Source organism: Drosophila mauritiana, chromosome X (assembly GCF_004382145.1).
Source record: "Drosophila mauritiana strain mau12 chromosome X, ASM438214v1, whole genome shotgun sequence".
Classification (NCBI taxonomy): domain Eukaryota; kingdom Metazoa; phylum Arthropoda; class Insecta; order Diptera; family Drosophilidae; genus Drosophila; species Drosophila mauritiana.
Window position 1 is genome coordinate 3,481,368 of NC_046672.1, and position 18,609 is coordinate 3,499,976.

General features: G+C 40.0%; 1 protein-coding gene across 1 annotated transcript in view; it reads left to right on the forward strand.

Moving 5' to 3' along the window:
- The window catches only part of LOC117148350 (allatostatin-A receptor), a 69,570-nt gene that overhangs the window by 22,037 nt on the left and 28,924 nt on the right, over positions 1-18,609 (forward strand). Inside the window, exon 2 of the mRNA XM_033315688.1 lies at positions 13,068-13,114. The gene's annotated coding sequence lies outside the window, so the exon portion shown is untranslated. The remainder of the gene's footprint in view (positions 1-13,067; positions 13,115-18,609) is intronic.

The following is an 18,609-nucleotide window of genomic DNA, read 5'->3' on the forward strand; positions in this document are numbered from 1 at the left end:
TCAACAAGAAAAACTGATTGGATTCCACGGCTAAGTGCGGTGGTTTTTGGTCCTCTAGTTTGGCCGAGAAAACGCTTAGCAGCAAAATGTAATCACACTTGGTTAACGCCAGTGAGTGGAGTGCGGCAAATGAAAATGAAGATGAAGTTGGGAAAGCTGGATAGACAGTTGGAGGGAAAACAAAAGAAAATCAAGGGCAAAGCCGTTAAAAGGAAAGCAATTCAATAATAATTGCGTAGCCCCGTTTCGACAAAGTTTGCCAATTAATGTGGAAAATGCCTGGGGTCAAAACGAATCCCTTTGCAAAAGTGACGCCGAAAGGTATGTTGGGTCTACTTAAATTTTCATTTTGCCCAAAATACATGCAAAAATTAAATTCTTAAGACATTATAAAACTATTGTCAATAAAAATATTAGCTTATGGAAACATAAATCAGCAAGTACTCGCACAATAAAAATTGTATAAGTGTACCACCATAATGATCCCAACTTCATACTATTTATTTTCAGTTTTCCCATTTGGCAAACATTGCCAAAAATAATTTTGTTTGGACTTGCAGCTGTGCGTAAAGTTCATCATTTCAACATGTTGGGCCTTTGCCTGTGTTTTTCTTTCATGAAGCCAGGGCCTCGCTTTAATTAGCTTTCGTCCTCTGGCAACAAAGGGTTCAGAGCGGGCGAAAGAAAGTGGATCCTTTGGCCATGGGTTAAAGAATTAAATTTAAGAATACATGGGTTTCGAAACAGTGGGTATGCGTACATCTGCGGCAGCATTAATTTCTGTAATTTGCATCGCGTTTAGTGTTGGTAAACGGTGTGTAATCATTAATCATTAAGCACGCAGATGAACCAGTTGAAATAGTTTCATACTAATCGTTTTGCGAGGACACACGGATTACCTGCCATACGATATCGGTTCGTAATGGCTTTTAATGAAGAACTCGGTGCACAACTGCGAATGCAGGCCACACACATTAGCCAGAAGTTGGACTCCATCCTGTTCTGTTCTGGGTCACTCAGTGGCATACGGGGCGTATGCATGATGTAACAGAGTTCAGTCCTTTGCAGCATTTGAACTCTGTTTTTCTCTTTTTTTTCTTCTTCGCTGGGGAATACAGCGAGTGAAGAGGGTACGCACTTTCCCCGAACGGTAAACAAGTGAAAAACATTTCCATTTAGTCCACACACACCTACACACACACGCACGCACACAGCCAAATAGAGATGGAAAAACACGACCGTGTATTTGCCATGTTTTTAATCCACTTGAAGGCACTTAAGGCAGATCACTGCCAAGCGTAAATGCGCCAAGTGCGGTGGGTGGAGCCAAACAAATTGTACAAGTTTAGATAACTACCAAGCACCCACAACCCCCTTTTCAGCTTGTTCAAACTCATAATTCCGATAAAAAGAGAAAGAACACGGAGCGACAGCGCAGACAACAAATGAATTTAGGCAAAGGGTCAACATAAATAAACGACCCAAGGGATACTCTTGAACGGACCAACAAGATTTCAATCTCGAATAAATTTAAAAAAAAGTCAGAAATGGTCAAGTGTGAAATAATATAATGCTTGTAAAAACCTTTAAAATGAAATCATTTTAATCTCATTTCTATTTAAGGGTAAATCCAACGTTTTTTGGGCATCCAAACTTCTTATTGAAGCTGTATTAATTTTTGTAAAATTAACAGTTTGTCGTATATGATCGTTGATATCCCGCACTTTCGCCATGAATATAAAACAATGTATCATTTGGAAAATGCGTGTGTGTAAACTATAATAACAGTAATAACAACTATACTCAATGGCAAATGACAGTTCTCAGTTCTCGCTGAAAAACCCAGACCCCCGCCCCAGTTTGCCCCACCCCGCCCATGGATGGTGCATAGATTACGTTGCCATTTTCCCTCGGCTGACTCAGCGGAAAAGCAGAAAGAGAAAACTTCTGACAACGACACACGTCTAAGATTACATGGGCGGTAGGGGAGTTTTCGGAAAACAGGGTCGACCAAATGGGCGGGGGGAGTGGGTTTTTACTAGCTCCTGATCGAAGGCATTTTCCATGACGGGGAAAACGGAACGGAAAATGGCGAGGCACGTTCGAAGCTTCACTTAATTAAGCGCCTTTTTGTCTGCTGTAAGTTGATAATTGAGGTTTTGCCGGTTTTGCGGCAGGCAAAAGTTAATCCCTCCCACTCATCAAACAGCCCATTTCCTGCCGACTCCCTTTCCGCATTTCCCCACTAAACTTATCCGAGTCCCAAAATGTGAAAAGTAGTAACAACAGGCGGGCAAAAGAAGCCGCCAAAATACGATTGAATTGCCCACAAATAATAAAGAAATAATTCAATTTGAGCCCCTTTGTTTGCCAATGGAAAAGTATAAAATAAAATCGAAAAACAATCTATCTTTGTTGGCCATAGAAACACCATTAAGTGGACTTATAATAATTATATTTGGTTATCTTCGATACAATATAAGCCAGAGATTTAGTTGTTATATTGTATATTTAATGCCTTTTTGTTTAACCCATTTGCCTAGTTGCGAGCTAAGATTGTAGTCTTAATTTATCATTAAATATTTATATCTGGAATTACATACCATATAAACTCGGATTGTTTTCCTTGATAAAATTCCCAGTGCTTAATGCTCTAAATAACAATCAAATTCTAATTAAAAACTTTGTTTGCCTGCAGTCAACAAATGCTTGAAAATATTTTCAGTTTATTGTGCCAAAAAGTTTACTCTATGGCCACTGGACACTGCACATTATTATATGTTGAAATTTGCGTTTAATTTTACGCTCGTATGTGGGTGTGTGTGTTTTTTTTTTAATAGAGGTGTGTATATCTTGTTAGCCTTATATAAGCCGGGATTTCCATTTTTCCACCTTTTTGCAGCTTTGGTGCAATGCCACTGTTACGAAACGTTAAAAGCTTTATGTGGATTATGTTTTTATGTCGCCTGGTCAGGAGTGGAAATCCCGACGATCCCGGTCCAACTTCTTGGCCCCTTATGGCAAATATTTGTATTTGCTGCCAGTTTGCCGCAACCTTTGGCTACCTATGCCTCATTTTCCCCCAAACCATTTTCCCTCCTGGGAGACACAACAAATATGCCAAGAAGTAGACTTGTCCGACTGAATTAAAGACTAAATTAAGTTTGCTGATCCCAAATTGATTACGGCCAGTACAGTCAACACTTTTAATGTTTAAACTTGCAAAAGATACAGGGACAAGTGCTAGAAGGGGAAATAAGAAGCACTTACTGTGCAATGAATATAAATTAAATTGATTAATAATTCTTTAATAAAATGTACTATTTTCTGATTAAGAACTTTGCATTTTCTTTGGGCTTGCTCGTGTTTTTCCAAAACTTTTCTCAACAACTAAACAAAAACTGAGAATGAATTGAATTTGAATTTGAATTTTTTGCGTGTTATGCTGGTACGCTTATCCTGTATCCTTTCGGGCGAAACTTTGCCAACTTCATTTTGCAGTCCAATAAACGCCAGAGACGGCAGCAATTTTTGGTGAGGAGGGGTTTTGGTCTTGTCGGGTTTCGCATTGATTGAGCTACGTGCCGATGGGTGATGGCACCTGATCGTTCCCCAGTTTGTTCGATAAAGTACGCAATTTTTTGGTACAAATATTTGCAAGGCACTTTAATTCGCCCGCCGCACACTGAGCGAAAAACTGCGAGAGGCCAAAACCAAATATGTTTCTTCGTTTCGGTTATTTTCGCTGGCAGATGAAGGGAAGCGGTCGGGATGGATGATGATGATGGCGGCAAGGGGCTTTTCATGCTCCGTGCGCCGTGAAACGAGATACGACACTCTCACATGCGTCCAAGTATGTGGAAAATGAAACAAGTTTCGGAAAAGCCGGGGAAAAACGGAAGGGGAGCGACATCGGTGGCGAGGACAAAGTTACTCGAATGACACAGAAGCAAGCTGCCATTAAATGTGGACAGGATACGTCCACACACTGTTGTCCAAAGCAGCACTAAATATCCGAGATATTAGCGTTTAAAAATATCATAAAATTAGCTTATTTACAAGAGTTGTAAAGAAAAGGATTTATGTAAATAAATCTATTTGACCACAAATATATGTAAACAGTTTCAGCTTAGCCTAGTAGAATTTAGCTTAAATAGAATCTTTTTTTTAATTGAAATACTTTTTTCCGTATTGCCTTCATTTCGCTGCTAATATTGTGACCCCGGGTGTGGACCCCGCACAAACAGTGACATGTGTAACACCTTGTTGCCGGTTATAAAAACCACAACAGACTGAAACGCCACTCACAAATCGCCTTCAAGCGTGAGATCCTTGCAGTCCCTGGAGTGTGAAGGAGTGCAGCTCGGGGGTTAAGTGGGCGGCTTTGGAGGGGCCGTTTAACCCACGGCATACCCCGCACACTTTTTGTTGTTACAAATTAGCTTGGCGACCGAGTTTACCTTTCTTTTCTGTTTGATTTTTTTTTAACCTGTGGTTTGCTTTTAACTTGACAGCAAACGGAGCAAATAAGATAAAGGACAAATAAAACTTGTGCAACCCCCACGCGACCCCCGCAAGTGTAAATTGTTTTATTGACATTTTGCGTTGAAAGCTTGTGTGCAGTTGTTGTTGCTTTTCTTGGGCATTTTAAGTTTGCTAATGAAGGTTGTATAAAAAGTAGTAGGTGCCCCGTTCCAAACAAAAAAATAACAGCTTGCAAAAGCTGAAAATGGGTTTTACCTCATTGATATTATCAAATGCAGTCACCAAATTTACATATTCATACACTTTTGAAATGCATTCATTGAAAATACAAGCCAAGTATCACTATACACATCAGGTGGCAATTTTCGGTGCTACCCGACTAACTAACTTATTTAGTGCCATTTCAGCCAAGATAGAAAAAAGGAAGAAAAACACATTGAAAATTCACGGAATCTAGCCCCGCGCGATTTTCCAGCTTCGGGCTACAAACGTTGTTAGGAAAACATTGTCGACTGTTGCTGATGCTGTTCTTTACACACTTAACGCGCTTTTTGGAACTTTCCAAATATATTTTGATCCCTTTGCTCCGCTCTCTTTCCGCCCAAAAAAACCAGTTGAAATTTTAAAATTTTTGCATAGCTGAACCGAAAGTTTTGTGCCGATTCTGCCTTCTGCATTTTATGAATGAAAAATCTCCATTCGTTTTTTGCCAGATGCCCTCTGTTTATGTTTGTTCGGCTATTTTCTTTTTCTGGCTAATTAGATTTCGTATTTTGTAGCATAACAATAGCTCCCTCTACATATATCCGGCTGATAATTGGTGGCATAAATCATGCGGGCCACGCGGCGTATGCGCAACGTGTGAATGTGCAAAATGAAAATGAAACGAAGCGAACAGAAAAAGCCGCTTACAAATTGCGAAAATGGAGCTTGCCAAAGTATTAATAATAGTCGGGAGTTTGCCCCATCGCAATCTGTTCTCGTTGTAATAACCAACAAAAAGCTGGCACCGTGACACGCGATCTAGGGATTCGATATTTTATAACATTTATTTTTTTTTTTTTTGGTAAAATGTTGCGTAAATTGCAAATATTCATAATATATGATAGATGGGCCAATTGTAATTGATATTTTCAATATATTCCTGAACCAATCAATATCAACGTGCTATATTTCATGTAAATACCTTTTGCTCCACTGTTGCGTGTTGAAGGCTAATGAGCCCAAGTGCAAGCTCCTGCTGTGAAGACTTCGCTCTACTTTGCTTGGCTTTTTCCGTCGTAAACGCTTTTCCGGGCATTTTCGGTGGCTTTTGGCATCGCCTCCGCTGGGGAAACACTGCTCTCCACGGAGGGAGAGGAGGGGTCATAATTCATTTCCACATAATTTGACTTGCACACGCGCGCAGCGACAGCGCTGAGGATGCCAAAGAATGGATGTCAGTCGCAAGACACTGTGGAAATGTAATCACAATCAATTCAATCGGTTCGCTTCAAAATACCAAATTAATGGTGCAGAATTAAAGTTGTTGCAAAAATTAAGGATATTAAGGATCCAGGATCCCATGCCTAATCCAGGATCCAATCCCTAACTGATATTGTCGATTAAAGTGATAAAGACCAAGTGTTTTTTCCAGTGAAAATTGTACACAGAGCGTAGGGAGTGATGGCCCGGGGGCGTGGCACCTGTTTGCCCGCCCCCAGCGTTGCCGCAGACAGCTGTCACTTAAATTCACTTCTCGGCTGACAACTGCGTCGAAGTGGCATCCTGCCGATCCTTCGCAGGCTTTTAAGGACCAGGGGCGTGCCTACAAAGGGGTGCGGACATAAAAGGGGATTTTTCTTTTAACAAGGGGTGCGCGCGAATTGTTAAAAGCTTTCCGCATTCGATTTTTCTTTGTTTTACCATTTTTACCTGGCACCAAATCAATATCAATATAACTAAAGGAGAATCCATTTGCGAGAAATTAAGTAATGCGCCCAAACTAAATTTCTGAACATATTCATAGGTATGGGTATAAACAAAATCGTAACCGTAAGTTGTTTGGGTTTTGGAAAGAATATGAATAATAGGATTTTATGCGAAACCAACTACAGGATTAGGTCTTACAACACTGGCCCTTCTGAAAATTTCCGCAAACCATTTTGCCTCGCAAATCCTCACTCAATTTGCCTCAGTTTGCCTCTTCAATTCACAAATGGATATTTCTGCTCTGCATTTATATACATTTTTTGTGAGGAAATAGGATTGCATACAAATGTTGCATACTTAGCCGCCCGTTTTCCCAGATAACCAACCAACCCCCCACCACGTCGACATGCTCCAGTGTCTGATCCGCTAGCGTTGTGTGCGAAATTCCAGTGAATTTTCGCATTAAATGCTGTGCGTGCTCTCTTAACAAACGAAACAATTTAAATGGAAACCCTGTACCGCCAAGTGGGGCTCCGCCATGGTGACGATGAGCGGGGCCGACGGGGTTGAAGATGCATTTGGTGGCCATCATTGAAAGTGTCAGAAGACAAAGTGACTGCACAATTGACAATCTCTGGCTGTCCTTTGGATTTTGCTCCTCACAGTTCACTCAATAAAATTCACGACTCGGCGACAGCGATAGTGCTGAACAGAGACAGACTGACCGACCAGAAAGAGACGAAAGTAGCTGTGAAAAGTTTCGCAAGTGTTTATCAGTACAAAAAAGGATAAATAAAATGCTGTAGCCGACTATCATGTGCTCTGTTCATAATTAATATGCAAACGCAAAGTTTTTCAACCACAAATTGGGAATAAAATATATTTGAAAACTGTAAATACAATACTATATACTATGTATTTATACACATTACTAACTAGTACTATTGCATTGCGCTGCAAATAACGGGTATATAAACCATGAATATATAAAGCCAGCTTGTTAAATTATTATCTCGACACAGCTTTTTGTTGCAGTGCATTAAGGATAATGCTGTTGGTCAATGTTTTTAGTGCTTAATATCTGGGACTCACCTGAGTAATCAGGCAAATGACAGTCATAAACCACTAAACATGAAAAACGGCGAATGGAAGCCATTAAATTGTTGAATTTGAAATTGTAGCTTGTGGTGTCATTTTAATGCGTGCATTTTATATCACAGATCCGTCATTTAAATGTTATCACTTTCATTAAAATCCCAATACCGCTACGAGATTTAAAGGATTTAAAGATTTAAGACAACTCCTTTTTACAAAAAATAAAAAAAGCTCATATACTCTTAAGGCACCCATTAATTAATTCATTAACATCGAATACTCCATTTCATTCCGTTTGATTTAATTACTTTAGCTCACTTCATTCGAGGTCGGTCTCCAGCCGTCATTGTTTTCCTGCAAGCTGTTGCCCTACAAATATATTTTCTCTATGCGAGTATTTTGACTGGAACACATCGATCAAATGGTCCATCAGTCAGTCTAGTTGAGTGAAGTTTTGGGTTTGGTCCTGGACATTAGTCAAAATGCTAACTAAATATGGCTTCAATTGTTTAACTGCTTCTGACAGCGGTTAGTTGAGGGAAAATGTTAGCAAAAGGGCACAGGACACAGCCGCACTTGCTCATGATTGAATTTTGTAGAAAGCGAAAAAAAAGAAAGCGAGAACACGAAGCGTTTATAAATCATCGGATTAAAATAAAAACAAAACAAAAGGCACAGCCGCCTGCTCACATTTATTGGCATTAGCCTCGAAGTTGTCGACGTCCGTGGCCAGCTCATTAATCTTAGTTAGCCCACGATGCTCTATATACCCTATATAGCAACCAAAGGACCTCCTCCCCACCTGACCTTAACCCCTTGCTGGCCGCCGGGGCACTACCGCTTAACCCATTCTCGCCGCTCGAGAGCCTCTCGCTCACAACTTTACACAATTTTAATTCAGTTTAATTTGTTGGCTGTTTATCTTTGTGACTGAGCTCCACAGCCCGGTTAAAGGACCCTCCGCCAGCGTGTCCTTCACTCTTTAAGTTGGTTTAAGCAGCTGTAAGCCATTCATTTTCGTCGAGTACCTTATTCGCGCCCTCTCGCTCCCACGCCAACTGCAGTGAGAAAAGAACGTTTGTGAATCATTTCGAAAATGATTTCTTTGCAGGCTGGAAGTTTTTAAAGGAAAACAATGCTCATTCCAAGCGTTTTCATTTAGGCGCTTGAAGTGGAGCCATTTTTATTAGAAAAGCCCAAAAGGAACAGAAAAACCAGAAGGTGAGAAAACAGAGAAATATCTGGATGGGTAAACTATATAAGTAATTGGTGTTTGTGTTGACGGCACGTGTCCTGCGCAAGATGGCCATCAATCAAACCATCAAAGCGGCTAATCAATTGAAGCTGGCCAAAGTCAAGGACTCGTCACCGAAGCTAGGGCCACAAAAAAATGAACGTTAGAAGCAACACAATTTTCTAGTTCATTCAACTCAATCATTTTAATGGGCTTAATGGGTATTTCCTGTGCTCCATTCTCAAAATTTATGTATATTAAAGATGCTCCAATTTGCTGCCCCATGCTTACTTTATTAACTCCCGCAATTGTTTCCCAACTGGGAATAACTTTATCACTAAATTGGTTACCGAAATCGCCCCCATGTCTGGCTATATTTTTACTTTGTTTTTTTTTATTTTGTGTGTTTTGTGAGCACTTTTTGGCAATTTTCCATTTGGGTTTTTAGGTTGCTTTTATTATATTTTTGTTCATTTCCAGGGCTTATCATTTCCATGAGGATCAGAGCATAAGCCAAACTGGGGTGTGGGCAATGGGAAAATCGCACAACAGAGGCTACTGCAATTTTGTTGTAATTATTTGTGGTCAGAGTAACCCCCGATTTCCTTTTCTTCTTTATGTTCGTTTATCTTCTCTTGGTTTTTTCGACTTTTCCCAGCACTGGCAATATATTTTCTATTTTTAAGACTTGTCTGTTTTTGTCCTTTTGCAATAGTGGCAGGGGTTTATGGGGCAATGAAAACTAGAAAAACTTTAAGCGAATAGCATTGTTTTATAACAAATTCTTCTATGTATACTACTAATTATAGTATAAAGAGTGTATATAGAGTGCCCATTTTTTACATAAATATTTTCATTTAATTTTCAACATCATGCATACGTTGGACAAGGGTGCTCAAACTTTCCCCATTGCTGTTTGCACATTTTTCGATTTCCATTAAACTTAAGTTTATCGCTCGGAGGTCATCGGGCGCGTCGACTCCCGGGAAAACCTCTGTTGACTTTTCTTATCCCCGCGTCATCGTTTGCGGGGCATTAGCGGCACATATGTATGCTCTCCACATATCAAAACCCTCGCATTCGTATTGTTTCTATTGGATTTAGTAGAAGTTGGGCTCGGGTTCGGTTTGGGTTTCGTTGGGTTGGGTATTTGTGTTTTATGGTTATGTCCGCATATTGGAGGCCATAAAAACGGGCCAAGGAACTAGAGTAGAATAGAGATATTGTCCTTTGTCGGGGCAATTTACATTCCATTTTCGCTTAGTTTGTTGCAACAAATTAAGGCTGGGACTTAAGCTGTATTAATCCAACAGTCAATTCATATTCAATTGAAGCCCTTTTTCCCCGAATCGATTGCTCATTTGCCTTTGGCCCGGATTTTCACACTTCGATATATCGTTTGGGTGGCAGAAAGGGGCAGGAATAACCACGGGGATCTGTGTCCCACTCATTTATCCACACACATATGTATATGTGCATATATATAGTAGTATCGACCAACCTTCCCACTTGAGTGGCTCAAGTGGCACTTGGAGCAAAAAAGGCGAATCGGAATGAAATGCGTGTGCGGCAGTGGTGTCGATTTGTCCATATTCGAGGATATCTGTCTTTTTTCAGGATATTGGATTTAATATTAATAATAAGTGAATAATATCGACTTCCTCTCAGAGGAAAATTAACTATTAAAATTGAATTTTTAGTTTATCGAAATATTTAGAAGTCCACCGATTAATCCATTGACTTAATACACATATTTTAGCAGATTTAAAGTGAAGAAATCCTTCTAATATAATAGTTTACCCCAAAAGAGCATAGCTTACCCCGATATATTCTGTTGACAGCACTGGCTGTGACACATACGGCCATCAGCCCATTCTCCTTTCGGACCAATTCCAGCGGGCTCTCCCTCGGCTCATCAGGAAAATATGGGAATGGGCAACAGTAGACGCTTTGATTATTCAAATATATATAAAGTCGTTCGACTGATTCGATTAGTCCTCACTACGGACTACAGACTCCAGACTCTGTTCGAAATGTGAGAGCATAAAAAATAATGAAACATGCGCCGAGGACCTGACTTTCTTGGGTTCCATTCGGTTTTGTGATGACATAGGCAAAACTATGCTGTTACCTTTATGTTATTAGGTAATGCCATAAAACATAGCGGATACCTATGCTGAAATTGAATTTTTGTCGGTGGTAAGACAAAATTATAAATCTTGTTTCGAGAGTGATTAACTTAAACATTGGGGGGTGTCCAATCTATATGATGTAGCATTTTCTTGATTGTGTTGGATAAATATAAAATTCCCTGGATTCAAAGTGGAAAAGGGTGCTAAGGCATTGGAAGCAACTTGCATAAGAGCAAACAAAAACCTAGTAATGTTTATAATATTACATATGGGAGGGTCGAAATGTGGAGTTCGGGGTGACTGGCATAAAAACCTAAGTATCCCTGATGTACACAGAGAGTAAATACGTTTCCAACACTTAGATTGCATTCATCGAGGCAAATGTCACTTTCAAAGTGCTATAGCCTGAAACTTTTGCGGATTTATTCTACTACGTTGCGCTTAAAAGATATATTACAACTTTTAATTGTTCTCTGACTATCTCTCCGGTTTCTGCCAGTGTAAAAGCGTGCGAGTGTCAGCTGCCACGCCCCTGCACTTTATGCGGCCTTCATTATTGTCCTGCTGCCTCGGACTCAACTTGTACGTGCACTCATATCTTACAGCTGCCACATTTTATTCTAATCATGAGGGTCTGTCCAGGATATGGGATAATTCACAGGACGACGTGTGCAAGTCATTCGACGGACATAGCCAAAAACACATTTTTAGGCAATTCCACGCATATTGGCCCAGCAGCAACTTTTCCCATTGCCTTTCGTTTACTTTGAGTGCCTTTTGCAGAACTGCAAGATTGTACATTATGCGTGTGTCGCCTAATTGAAGTAACGACCCCCCAGCCACGCCCCCAAGAACACAACAGACACATTGAAATGTGCCTAATATAATAGAGATTCTACCACTTTGTTATCATGTGGGTGTACGTATTTGGAAAATGCTGGCTTAAAAACTCATTTGTACTGGTATCTGCAAAAACCTGTCAAGAGCTTAAAGGACCCCAGCCCATATTTTGTTTGAAAATAGGATAATTGAGCAACGGGTCATTACTATTATTTTGACCGTAGCTGTGCGAACACGCTGCAAATTGCCATTTCATTTGCATCTGTTGATGGAATTTTGCGGTGGAAGCCGCCCACTACCCTCCTCCATTCGAATGAGCTGCACAATCGTTGCCATAGCCACAAAATGCGGCCAAGATTGTTGCCATGCATGTAGACGAACATATGCCACATGGCCAACAACATCAGTTAATTGTGGCTTGGCTCGCTTAATTCCATACACCCACGCTTTTGAGCATTTCACAATAATATTTGATATTATTGCGGTTGCATTTTAATGGTGGTAACCATAGAGATGCATTTTGTACGTGGGTGTCTTCAAAATTCAAGATTAAGTTACTTAAAGATAAATCAGTTGAATCGAAGTTGAATAGCTGCGAATTTACGAATGGGTATGACAAGAAGACTACTATATGCGGTTCGCTTTCATTGAAACGAAGAAACTCAAAGTGAATTTCCCCCACTTATCGCCCGACAATTTCAAAGAAAACTGCAATGACAACGAGCACAAATGGCTGTCATAACTGTCAATAAAAACATAAGCGAAAACAACATAAACAACAAGCTGCCAACAGCAACAACAAAATAAATAACAAGCGATGGGCGGGCAAGAACAACAACCATACAACAACCATGTGCCTTTGGATAATAAAACTCATAAAAATCAAGCAACGGCCAACAAAGCCAGAAAAATGTTAACGATAATATTGCCCGCAAGAAAAAGACGGATACTGAAACTGAGATACTGAGACCAAAGCGATAAACCAAAAATGAGAATCCGAATTTTTATGCCAAGCATCGTAAAAAAATAAAAACAATATTAAACTTGCTGCTTAATTGTGATTTGTCCTTACGCTGGCAAAACTGCAACGCATTCCAAAAATATGGCTTAACTTAACAATACAACTATTTAATATTATATACATAACTGCATTTTCCAAACCCCCAGCCATTTCTCTGATTTTCACCATTGATGGATGGATTGCCATTGCGTTTTCCACCATCAATTATGATTGGCGAATGGCACGCGCAATTGAACGGAAATCAATTTTTCACAGAATTCCATAGCGATCTAGTAAATGTTTGATTGACCGCGTTTATGAATAAATAAATAGCGTATAATTGCGAAAACTGTTCGATTTCTAATTGCAGATACGTTTCCCATTTGATGCCCGCAATCACGGATGCCAACTAAGAAAGTGAGTGAGTAAAAACTTAACTAATTTCAGTGGAAAACTTTGCCGGATTCCTCCTGGCTTGTGACGGCCCCATTTAACATGGCCCAAACAAGGGAATTAAGCTGGAAAACGGGGGAAAATCCAGGTTGAGTTGGGGAGGGGACAAAGCCAAGAGGCATTTTATGGTTATCCTGCCTCCTGTCGCAAAGGTGTAAAACTTTGAACATGAAATGACATGCCGATTAAATTAATGTCCTCGACTGCGTGGATTTCGAAAGAGATGGCAGGCGAAGACAGAGACAGGCAGAGAAGGCTAATAAAGTTGCCTTGGGGCACATGAAGAAACATCATAAAAATGAAAATAACCAGAAGAAGGCTCGTTTTAGATGCCGACTAACTAATGCACTAATTTCGCTGTTTAATGCCCTGACTTAATATATATATTTAAGGATTGAATTCATTGAGGTCTTGCATAATATTCTTAAGAATATCACAGATTTTCAAACTTAAAATAAGTTAGAACTTTAGAAGCCGTGCTAAACGCAAACTTAAATCCCTTTTTCACATATGTACATATACATACATATGTATGAATGTGGTGAGTGTGGGGAAATCTGGTGAAAAGGGGCACCATTGACACCAGTGACCTGCGACATTGGAAGAGGTGTGAAACAGGTCAGCAGGAACGAAGGGGCATGCAGGCGCCACATGGCGGCATCATTAGAAAGGGACATCATGTGCAACATATAATCGCAATAAATGGCAATGGCCGACAAGCTGGAGCCTCTACCTGAAACGAAGCTGTTTGCGAATGTTTCAATTTCCTTTACAGCTACAAAAATTGTTAAAATATTTTGACCATAGCCTAATAAATAAAGACAGCCCAAGCGAAGCACTTAAATGCCACGTTTTTGTAACGCCGCAACAACCAACTTTTTTGGGGGCAACCAAAAACCAGAGATCCGTCAAATAGAAATATCAAAACAAATTACATTTGGCCCGACCGCGGAAATTGCAATCAACACAGGAATCGCATATGAAATGGTGACTTGCCACCATGTTTTGCCACCGAAAGGCAAAGCCATCAACATTTGCCACCGAATTCTTGCAACATTTTTCACGCAACTTTACAACGCTGTTTTTCGCTTTTTATTATTATTTTTGACGGCTCCCAAGCCAAAAGCTGTGCAAATAGTTGGGCAATTGAACGAGCTCCTTGCCGCGTAAACGTTGCCACATTAATGTCAACATTAAACCCGAAATTGCGCTTGCCCAAGTTGTAATTTCCTCTAAATTCCATTTCTGCAACAAGCCACCTGCCAACTGCTACCTGCATTGCAAATAAATCCTCAAAGAAGATGAGGCACTTATAAGATCAACTATTAGAGTTGATATATGATATAAGAAAAATCATATTAAAAACTATAGATTCATTTTAATTTTTTTGGTAAGCAACATTTTCATTTGATGGTGAAACTAAGTTGTATAGCAGTGCACATTTCAACATTTCCGTAGCTAAGTTTCCTTTCAGCAATAACAAATCCAATGACAGGGTCAAAACCTTTCACCACGGATTACGTCGTATAAATAGATGGAATGGAAAGAAAACGTACGAGTATGTATATTCAAGCGCCATAGAAATCAGCTGGCATTTATTGAAAGGATACTAATATAAAATGCTAAAAATATTCAAAGCTATCCGACGGCGTTTTGTAAATATAGCTCATTGAAGAGGAAATGCGGATTTAATTAAAAACTCAATTCGATATAAATACATAAATGCGCATATACATGGCATACATACACATAGCTACGTATATATGGAAATCAGGAAAGTGGCTATGGAATTCCCCCATCGCAGCCAAAAGCGTTCCCCCACACCGCCCTGGATTTTGGATAAAGGAATTTTCCTAAATAAACTTGGCCACCGAAGGGACCACGAACAAGGAGCTTGTTGAGATGGTGTGGGTTGGTGCTTCGTCCTTTTATTCCGGCAGGACAGCAGGACAGCAGCTGTTGCAGCTTCGTCCAGCATTTCCCGCTTCTCTATTATTTAATGAAAGCACATGAAAAATTAAATACAAATACTTGGCATGTGCGACAAGTGGACGGGCGGGCAAAAGTGTACGAGTATGTATAAAGGAAAGCCATTAGCAAGCGGAGGCAAACCGGAGGCTGTGAAAAGCATTTAGTTCACCCGTTTAGATATGCAAATGGATACTCGAAAACTATTTTATTCACACACGCACATTCCGGCCAGTTTTTTCCGAAATACAACTTCTTATTTTTCCATATTTCGTGTATGTTCCTCTTTGTTGGCCAAGAAGAACCCGCCCTCGGCAGGCTGTTTAGTGTTATGTGCTGTTTACGAGGCCATAAAAGATGGCAAAGCGGCAGGCGCTTGGGGAAAATGGGGAAAGTCCTAAATATCTTCATTTCAAGCACACCGACGCTTACTCTACAAGTAGTCTTAAATATGCACTAAAGCAATTAGAAACTCTGCCTTTGAAATATTTAAAGAAATAAATTTCATCGGATTAAAACACCTTACGCCCTGACAAATCCTGAAAGACTTCGGAAAAGCCAGGTACAGATTTACCGCTTTTAAAGGTGTTCCCGAAGGCCGGTAAAGTGGTTAGAAGTGCAGGCCTTCTGCGTGACATTGCGCAAGCAAAAAAGAAAACCCCACGCAGACAGACGCTAAAAAAGATGGAAGACGAGAGGAAAACCCTCGGACACGAACATTCCGCATAAAAGCCATCGACATCATCGACAAGCTCTGACCAATAAGCCGGCTAGACCAGATCCCAGCCGTAACTGAACCCGGCTCAAATCATGTCAACTTAGGCCACCAGCGCTGGGACTCGGCCCATTCGTTGATACCCTGGCAGGAGGCATATTAGCCAAGCTGAAATCGAATCAACAAATGGGAAACTGTAGTGTAGGTAAATCATAGGCTCAAAAATCGCTAGCAAGTGTCTCAAAAATAATATGCTTTCCAAACAACCTGTTTGGAAACAACTAGGTATGTTGTTTTCGATTCGGCTGACAAACCCAGCGCAGTTGTTTCGCAACCCTTTGGCCACCGCCTCTGCCTTTTGCCATTCCCAGTTCGCATATTTGCACGGGAAACGGAAAACGGAAACTGTTCAGTCCTGTCCTGTCTGCCCAAGGGATGTTATAGGGCCTATTGTGGGGCGTTGGGCCCTGAATCTGGGGATCTGAGGTTATGGGGTCCTGGGAAACTGGGTAACTGGTGGTTCGGAGGCTTGGAGCAGCGGAAATGATTTGCCCTCTTATACGCCTGAGCAACAGTCGCGAAATCTTTTCGAATTTTTCATTTCAATGAGAAATTGCTCTGCACTCAGTGTTTACGCTTCGTTTCGACATTTTTCTTCATCTTTTTATGATAATTGGATAAATACGTTCAAGTCCACTGATGTATTCATTGGTGGCTGCTAAATCCACCTGAGTTGAGTTGAATGGAATTTTTGATGAAAGATATCAGTTCATTGCTCTTAAATTAAATTATATATATAATATATATAAGTCGATTTTTGCGTTTGCAAGTATGATTACTTCTTCTTTTGGATTTGTTAGAAAGTTATTAAATTAAATATATCTCATTGTGTGTTTTTCCTTAAATGTTCACTTCAGCTTACGTTTAATAACAGAGCCGAAAAATGAAACCGAAGTAAATAGAACTCACTTATTTGTTTCTTCATATGTGCGGAATTCTGCGTCCTTCTGATTTTTGTTTGTTTTTATTGATGACACAAATGGCGCATTAGATCCTTACTTCTGCTATCTTCCACCACTTTTTTGTCTTTATTGTGACGAGGATTAAAGTGACTATGGATTTGCCATTACGGGACCATAATGATAACGTGCACTGCGTATACAATCGAGAAGTACAAATTAAATAGGTCGTATGTAAGTCATTTCAACCTATCTACTATATGTCTTATTGTCAAATATCGACCATAATATCTGCAATGGAAGAGGCATAGGGAATGGCTTATTGAAATGCTTTCAGCCAAAATAAAAGCGCAAGAATCATTTTCCAATGAAAGAGAGTGTGAAATTGTTGTTCATTGTATGTATTTTCCAGAAGGGCCAGACTTGAAAGTATATAATATAAATACCCACATAGCTGGCCACACAAGTTCACACCTCATCTCTCTAATAGTTAATTTGAAATTGCAACAAAAGAGAGTCGAGCAACTCGACTATCAGATACCCTTTACTCAGCTAAAGTAAGTGCGTTCATTGCTTAGGTCACTGAACCAAAAAGACAAATGGGTTCCTCGAAGGATGTTCATTCAGGAGCGGCATTTCAGGAAGGTTGAGGTGGAGAGCCGCATGGTTTGGTTGCCAAGAAAAGAGCGCCCCTGGCCAACTTTTGAGTTGTGTTTTTACAGCTGCTCAACGTGCGCTTTTGCAGGTGTTACGCCTACCTCCCTCCGCCCATTTTCACTACACCCCCCCACCATCTATCACCACCCTCTAAAGCAATTTTCACCATTTTCTAGTGCGCTGCGAAATTTATATGCGTTGACAAGTTGAGCGCAAGGCCCACGACCACTGAAAGGTACAAACACTCAGCAGGAGAAATATCCTGCTGAGTATACAGTAAGAAAAAATTCACATTTCGCATTTGTAAAATATTAGAAAAAGTATAGAAATAACTTAAAAAATATATATATAAATAAATATAAAAATAAATATTTATATATACATATATTATATATCAATGGTAATCTGTTTTGTGGGTCACACACTTTCACTCAAGTAGCTTGTGGCTTACAAATATTATATAAATTTAAACGAAAATGTTGTGAACAACTTTTGTGTCAACCGAAAAAGTTTAGACCACTCATATTTGACCCCTTCAACATAATCGAAAGTTCAATCAGCTTGATTGCACATCACCTAGCTGGGAATTTTCCCTTAGTTTCGCACATCTCTCTTTCTTACCCGCTTTTCACATGCTAATAATCGAGGGAAAACGGGAGAGAAAAACCGCTTTCCCCCATTCTAATTCTCTAATATCCGTCTCTCCCTGAACTTATGAACTACATGTCGTATGCGTAATGTTAATATGCATAGAACTACAAAGTTTTTAAAGCTGCTAAGTGTTTGTTGGTAAGAGAGATGGAGCGTGGTTCAAAAGGGACTGAAAACTAATAGGAAGGAGATGGAAACTGGGGGTCAGAGGCTCGGCAGTGGGGGTATGGGGGGTCGGGCTATGAAAGTAAAACTTTCGCATTTTGTGGGCGACATCAATGTGGCCACAAAATTGTGTGGCGCCAAAGTCGGAGGACCAGAACCAGGAGCAGACATTGCACTACACAGAGAGATAATTTTCAGAGGAACTCAACTGCCTAGACCCAAGTCGTAACAACTACTGTGCCCATTAAAATGCATAACACCAGGCTCTTACAAATTGGGTTAATATGTAAATAAATACATTATTAATATTATTTGAAACATAACATAATGTTTTGCTGTGGATA